Raw genomic sequence first — 6,000 nt, forward strand, 5'->3', positions numbered from 1 at the left:
TAATACAGATTGGGATGAGAATTGATCATCCGTAAAATGACGGGTGAACATAATTCGCGCATCAGAAAGATCACGGGGGGAATTAGATGCCTCGAGCTTTCATCCCTCGTAAGCTCCACCGAATCCGAACTAGCCTTATTCATCCTCATACAGCTATAATCTACGTATGCAGAAACTGCAAGTATCTGCACGAGATGCGAAGCTGCATCCGGGTGAGCAGCTATGGTTGCGCTTTGAGAATGCGCCTCGGGATGAAGATTATCCAGCGTGCAGAAGAGGATAGGAGTTCCTTTGATGCGGGAGGAATGCCGAGCTGCAGCCGCATTAAGCAAACCGTATTGCATCCCGCTTTTGAGAAATTTTCAACGTGCTTTCAACGTAAGCCCAAGAAATATCCTGCGGTAATTCTCTTTAAACGGTTCAGCAGACCGGTTATTTCGCACGGAGAGAAGTTGGCCCAAAGAACAAGGCATGAGAGAATGAACGGTTAGTTATGCGACGAAGAAAAATAGAGAGAAATATTTACATAGTTAGACAATGAGATAGATAGATAGATAGATATATAGTTAGATACTTTGCAGCAGTTGGATAGTCGTATACTTGGATAGTTATATAGTTAGACAGTTGTGCAGCTAGACAGTTGGATAGTTAATTTTACATCTATCGCAATATTAGACCAAACGCGGACCATTACAAACAGTTGTTCCATGATTACGGACAGTGTACGTGAGTTACGAACTTAAGAGTAAGACTTGAGAGACAGAGTGAAAGAAATTCGCGAGTCAAAAACTGTAGAATAAAACTAGAACCATTAACAGACGCAATGTTATTCGTCAACGGGGCAAATAAACATCGACGATTTTATGGGTGTGGTGTAGTATAACATAACTGACGAAAGTAAAAACCTACAAATTCCGGATAAAGTTTTTACAGGAATAGTTGAGGCACAGTGTTCACCCGGTGAGAATGCTTCCAACTCCGCTTCGAGTCACGATTATACGCTTCTACAACCGAGGTCGATCGAAAATTGATAATCGAAAACTGTAAGGTGAGAACAGCAGGCGCGTACACACGGAACATGACATGTAGGTATAGTGGAGTCGCATGCGCAATAAATATCGACATTACCCGCAGGCCGAGGCTTGAGACCGCCATTTTGGCCGTTACTCCCGGCAGCTTCATCCCCTGTTTTCCCTATTTGGCATCAACGAAGCTCTCAAAGATGTTCGGAGTCCAGGAATGGCCTGAGAGGCCGAGAGCTTCTCATCTCCGTATTCCCTTACAAAACCCGGACAGCTGCACGGCTCACCTTTAACTACCGTTTCGGTGACACCGCAATCCATAACTTGAAACCAGACACCATGAGCTTACTGCGTCCCGATATCAACGTCGAATCGATTTAACCTCGAAACTTTAGCAACGACTCGCTGGGATTATCCGCCAACATCGAAGGTCACTAGCTGTAATAAATCACCATCTCTTCCAGGTCAGACTCTCTGGCTAATCTGGGTTGACGTTCGGAGTGAAGCAGGGAGAAGATTTCACCGCTTCGTTTGGATTAACCTGTTTTTATAGAAGAGAGACTATCGACGGTGGCGAGAAAATATTCTAACTGATGGGTAACCACTGATAAAACGGTATGAAATTTGCGGGAAATACCTAGTCTGGAAAGGTATAAAATGGTATGAAATGGTTGTGAAATACGTGACGATCGGGGAACTAACACGTTGATCAGTTACCTCCTCGACTTTAACAATGCTACAATGGTAAGCCTCACTCGGTTCGCTACCGTGGCGTAACTATGTTCTCGTACTTCGATCAACCTTTACCACGGAAAGTCCGAAATACATCGATCAGTGATTAGAAGATGCATGGAAAACAGTTGACGATGAGACATGGTGCATTTGCCCTAATATTTGGTTAAACTTAGTACACGATATTAATTCCAAACCACCGAAACAGTGAGTTATGTGGTACTTTCTGCGATAACTTGACTTGCGACGTGGGAAACTCGCGCGAAAGTGTCGCTTGGAAGGAATGGGGTTGTCCCAAGAGCTGGAGACAAGTTCTCGCATGCTGCTTCGTAAATAAGATGCTTGCGTTAAAGTTTTAATGAACCTCGAAGAACCTTGCTTGCAGACTGTATTATACGGACGTGTGTAGTGGTAGTATGCATGGGTCTGATGAGATTCCCGGAGAATATTTTCAACCTACAGCAACAACCTCGGCTGGAGTAGTTGTGTAGTGCCCGCAAACAGTGTGCTTGAAGTCGTTTTAACCGTGTGTTAACAAAACGTTTTTTGCTCCCATTGACCGACCCTTAAAGTCCTGAACTCAGCTGCTGCTGGCGCTGCCATGTGAACGCGTGAATTTTCACCCTCTTCGGTATTTCATCTCTTTTTTACTTCCGGATTAATCATCAAGCATTCCTCACATCTTTGAGCCCGAGTAGTTAAACCCTGCAACCAATCGTTGAATGTATGCGTGTACAAACGCGTGACGTACTTTCTCGGTTCCATTTTATCACGGTTCTCTCGTCAAACAAAAGTACCTTCGACAAATAAAGTGCCGAAAGACCCGGGATGAAAAGAGTTTGAAATGACGTTTACACCGAATAAACTCGATACGTTGACCGGGTTTTGTTGTATAATAATTACCCGTCGTTCGTTGCCAACCGCACAAAGTTTTGAGATGAATGCATCCTCTCTCTTAGACCGAAGCCTGCTGGATCCAGAAATTTAAACGACAACACGGTGTGGCTGGGACTGTGATGAATAGCGAACCGCGTTCCCAGTCTAAGTTCGGTATTAAACTCAGTTTGGTGGCTTCCGTTGGCCGGAAATGACGGAAAGTTCAAGGCAATATTGCAGAATTAGGGTAACGGCGTAGACCGTACACATTGTGGTTTCAAAAATATGGTTGTTTCGCACTTGTTATCGGAATGGGAAAAGTTCTAGCCGCTGCACACGCTCCTCGCAAGAATTTCGTTCCGATGCTTTTTCTCCGTCCCGCTAACTTTCCGTCTATCCCACTTTGCTGTGCGAATTGCGCGCATATATCAACCCCGTCGTATTGACTTGAAAAGCACAAGACATCGCTTTGCGGTACCGCCCCTATTAACCGTTGGAAACGTATCTTCGAATCCATGTTTTACCTTGCGACATTTTGGATTCGCACGAGGCAAACGACGGATCTCCTCACCTGACCGCCAAAGCTGCGTTCCACGAAACCGAAAATACGGGAAGGTGAAAATTTATCCGGAGTTCCAGTTCACCGAGGGTGCAGGAAAAGGAGACGAGGGATGGAAGGAACCCGGACAGCCGGCGATTTCATCAAGATTTGAATTAAAACGTATCATTATTTCGGAGCTCTCATTCTCTCTCTCTTTCTCTCTCTCTCTCTCGCGGAAGTAATCAGTGAAACTGCTTGCGACAGCTTTTGTTCTCGAATATCCCGTCAACGAACGAACAACGAAACACCCGCTGCTCTGCACCAGAGAAGAGAACTCAGGCTCGAATCTAGACACTTCCTGGTTATGCAGTTCCACTCTGAACACATATAGCTATCCAATATATACATATATATACTCAGTTCGGTACAGTTTCACCTACGTGCAGCAGTGGCTCCAAGTCTAAACGACCGAAGCGTTCTCGTTATAAAATGGAACCCGCGATTCAGCGCCTCGTTCCGAAGCCGAGATTGAAATTCATTTACCCCGATGAAATTGGCCCTGTCACGCCTTTTTTCAATACTCAAAAACCAATCCATTGTCCTCCGTGTACGGAAGATTCGTACGGTAAAATAACCGATAAACTTTTTGATTTTATCCGATCTTCCGTTGCTTAAATAATTTCACATTATACTCGATAGTCGGTACTCGATAATAATTGATTCACTGACCATACGTACATGCTTTTGAAATTGCAATAGGATTCTAATTGTAAATCTTCTGGGTTAGTTAAAAAAATCGTAATATAATGACACTGAGTAAATAATTCGACTTGAATGTAAAATTAATTCTACGATTAACAATCATTATCTGAAAATTTGACGCTAGACAAATGATGTGAGATTTTTTCCGTGAATTTCTCGAACTGTTTTTCACCGCGATATCTGATTTCTGACACGACTTCCCAACCGTGTTTCCCGATTTCCGATACAAGGTCAGCCCGTAATTCCGACTTAAAATGGGCTTGTCGTTCGGCATTATTTGGAAGTGAAATAAGCTTTTTGGCTCAAGCAACAAGACGACTCCTTTCTCCCCTGCAAAATCCGGCCTTCAAAGCGTAAGCCCGGCTTCTTACCGATCCCTTTCGGATGATGCATGAGCTTTTTTCGGGGTCCTTTGAACCTAGCTATTCGGATACCTGATTTCATTTCCTCGGAAGCGTTGCAATGGAAATGGGGAAAAGCGCGTTTCATGGGGAAATTTTAAGCACACGTTACTTCCGACTGTAATGCGAAAGTTGACCTGTCTCGCAATCATTTCGAACCCATTTCGTTTCCTCGCAACCGATATCGCGTGTCCTATAAATCTTTACACAATCGTGCATCCGGGTGCATACAATAATCTGGGATAATTAATTACGCCGGCTCTGTGCTGTGAGCAATTATAATTCAATCGCGAATATCATGTTCAGGGTGAAACGTTTCAACGGTGATTTTCTTAATCTAGTTACTTAATGGAATATGTGTAATTTAACAGGCAAAGAAAGGTGTACAGAAAAGTGAATAATACCAAGCCTTTTAATCAACAATTACATGACATCTATCTATTTACTGTAAAAGAGAGTTCAATAATTTAATACATGATTAGTATTTGATCCACTCTTTGAATATTTTTATTGTATTATTTATTGAACCTATTTAAGCATTTCTTTTCTACATTGGCAATTATTTTTTCCTTGCACACGGCCTAGCGCCAGATGTTCATTTCAAGTTTATATTTCAAAGGACACGTAATCTGTCCGTCTATACTTTAAATAAATAAATAAACAATACGTTGAGAATCATCGTATATTAAAACGGGAACATAAAATCATACGACAAAAACAGAGAGAGAGAAAAGACTACTCACCGATCGCTTGGCGCTCAGCGGTGGAGTCCTTCTCTCTTGGGGGAGGATAGCCTGTGCAGGATCAAATCACGAATGCAACAACGAGCCTCGGTACAACGATTTTACAGTGAAACCGATCGTCACATACGCACGTCGATAGTAATTCAAAGACGAAATTACGATTACGAATTACCGGTCATCGAACGATTGTTATTGCTCCGATGTTTAACGAGAGAGACAACAAAGGATCTTGTTTCCTTCTCTACAAACCGGCCAAGTGAATAAAGCTGTTTTGCCGTTGTCGGACAACGCGCAGCGTTCGGTTCGCTGTACCACGTGAACAACAACAACAACAATAACGAGAACAGCAACGAAAATGACGGTTAGACGCGATGGGACGTCTTTCAGACGGCGTCTGGTTCACACTGGTATCTGGAGCTGATTTCGTGACGGTTTTTACGGAGAGTGTAAGGGTGGTGCTCACGCTGCACTAGCTGACCGAGGATTATGCGGCGTAGACGATGATACAACCTGTTCGACGTCTCGACGCGAACAGCGCGCGCCGCGCGAAACCTCTTGGCTATATAACGCGGGCGTAGATTTCTCGTGACGTCACCAAACAGTACCGAACGCAGCGCCGTCGGACGCGTTACGTCACTGCGCGTTGCCCGGGAAACGACGGCGCAAATCCCGGCGCGATACTACCGACGCCACCCTGCATCCACCCTCCCGGGACGCGGGAGCTGAATCTGCACCCCCTGACGGTGCCCCGCGAATACTGGACACTCGACGCCCCTGACCAACCCCTAAATATGCAGCGAGGAGTGCGGCGAGGAAACACCCTTATTACTCGAAAGCGAAACATGCGATATTTACTTCGTTGAGAAGGAAAGGTTCTGACTGGATTATGATTTGAGTCTTGAGTCTGGTGGGTCGCACCTGGG

The 6,000-nt window shown here is 44.4% G+C and overlaps 1 protein-coding gene across 1 annotated transcript in view; it reads right to left on the minus strand.

Moving 5' to 3' along the window:
- The window catches only part of LOC124219888 (protein Tob1), a 120,153-nt gene extending 114,555 nt beyond the window's left edge, over window positions 1–5,598 (minus strand). The window contains exon 1 of the mRNA XM_046628125.2: window positions 5,078–5,598. The gene's annotated coding sequence lies outside the window, so the exon portion shown is untranslated. The remainder of the gene's footprint in view (window positions 1–5,077) is intronic.
- Window positions 5,599–6,000: the final 402 nt, after the last annotated feature.

The sequence above is a fragment of the Neodiprion pinetum genome, chromosome 5, assembly GCF_021155775.2.
Source record: "Neodiprion pinetum isolate iyNeoPine1 chromosome 5, iyNeoPine1.2, whole genome shotgun sequence".
Lineage (NCBI taxonomy): Eukaryota > Metazoa > Arthropoda > Insecta > Hymenoptera > Diprionidae > Neodiprion > Neodiprion pinetum.